Here is a 2,070-nt window from a genome sequence, read left to right as displayed (position 1 = left end):
TTTTTTGTCAAGTCTAAAATCTGAACTTTGGCAACAAACCCAGACTCTTAATTCATTTTTCTCATTTCTTTTTAAAGGTTAAAAGCAGTTCAGTTCCCTGCGTACAGGCACACACTGGACAAGCCTAAAGCCCTTTAAATTCAAAATACCATTTTTACAAATCAGTTTTAGATTACTTTTGAAAGCCTTTACTGCTAATGAAAATATTTCTGAAATATTCAGAGGTTCTCTGAAGTATTCCTAAAGGAGTGGAGAAGAAAGCTGACAATAATATCACGATATAAATGTCTGTTGGAAAGTAACATTAGATTTTTAGAAATTTTATCAGTATTCTCAAAGATATCAAAACAATCTCAGGAAATTTCCTCAGGAGAAAGAGAGTTATGTTTTCCTAAACAACAGGATTTTTTCCATTAGAGTAAATGACTCTGGCATTCCATTAAGAAGGGACTGAAACAATATCATCTTAAATATATGTAGTCCCAAATTCCTAACTTGAGTAATAGACAAAAACAAAAACTAGAACCTTCTGAAGGTGAATTCTGTGCTTATAGCTATTTCTCAAAGTAGATCTCTGGGGACTCATGGTATAGATTTATGAATCATACAGGGCAAAGGATGGGCCCAAACAGGAAATAAAAGAGAGACCATGAACTGATAACATATGTGGTTTTATAGGGCAAAATTCCATTGTATAGATTTGTATGGAGATAATGGATGTAAAACTGACACTGACATCAACCTCAGTATTATGAGTAGAGGCCTCCTAGGAGTTAAAGCTGAAAACTCCCCATAATCTTTGAGCAGCATGCTGAATTTCTTGTCTCTAGCAGCTTGCTAGCAGAATTTCCAGTATTTCACTTTTCAAAAGTTCAGTGATTTGAGGATACTGATCCAATAAAAGGATTGTTTTCACCTAAATCAGTTAATAATATATAAAACATATTTTGACCCTCTGTGAGCTCATCAAGTGCTGGGTACTTGATAAATAGCTGAAAATTGGAGACAATTAAAAAAGTATCTATGGCTCTTGACCTCACTGCTTGTCATTAATGGAATTATATTTATTTTTTAAAATAAAGCTTTAATTGAGGCAGAGTGGTCTACATGCTAAATAAGAGAGGCTTGAGAGTGCTGTTGGGGACTGAACATTATTCTAAAGCTTATGGAGTCTGGTGATTCAGTCCTTTAGTTTGGACTGTTTTGAGCAGATAACTCTCTGTAGTGAAGTTAAGAGTTTACATTCTTCCAGGAAGTTCCATGGAGCCATTGGAACTGGGTTTCAAATATTTTGAAAAGAATTATAGGAACGCTTGGAAGATGCCTGCTTGGCACAAATGTATGTGACTGCTTATTGTTTTCTTCATTAATGAAGAAACAATAGCTGATTTGGAAACAAAAACAAAATGTATGCCAGAAAGGAATAGTGCTAAGCATGCATAATTAACTTTCTCCACCAATTTATTCTTCTCCTTATTCACAGGATTTTTTTTTAAGGCTAAATGTGATAATGTATGTGAATATATCTAATATAATTATAAAATACCATAGGAAGGTAATGGAATTATTTTGCTTTCAAATTTTCTACAAATTTTGAAAATAGAATCCTTTTTTTTAGATGGAATTGGCTAAATTGAAAAACAATGTCAAAACTGTTTATCTTTTCAGCATTTGGAATTACAATAGTTTTCCCTTGTTTATCAGGATTAGTTAATTTCATCAGACTACAAGATAGATCACTTTGAAAAGGTATTCATATAAATGAAGGTTAAACTTTGAGGAAGAAAACTTTACAATCAACAAGACAAAGTAGGAAAAATTCAGTCAACAAATGAATGACATTAAAATAGAGGTACTTCAGAATTAAATTAATATATTGAATATAATAAATTCATATAATAAAAGGGAAGAGAGATTAAAAGAAGAAAATACTGTTGTTGTTGTTGTTATTTGCCATCGAGTCGGCCCCGACTCAGCGACCCCTCCTTGGGTTTCCGAGGCAGTATCACTACGGAAGTAGGAATGCCCAACCTTCCTTCCGAGGAGTGGCTGGTGGGTTTGAACCGCCAG

Source organism: Orycteropus afer, unplaced genomic scaffold (assembly GCF_000298275.1).
Source record: "Orycteropus afer afer isolate SDZICR_OR568_19922 unplaced genomic scaffold, OryAfe1.0 scaffold00102, whole genome shotgun sequence".
NCBI classification, from domain to species: domain Eukaryota; kingdom Metazoa; phylum Chordata; class Mammalia; order Tubulidentata; family Orycteropodidae; genus Orycteropus; species Orycteropus afer.
The sequence above is the reverse complement of the archived record's forward strand: the minus strand, read 5'-3'. Positions refer to the sequence as shown.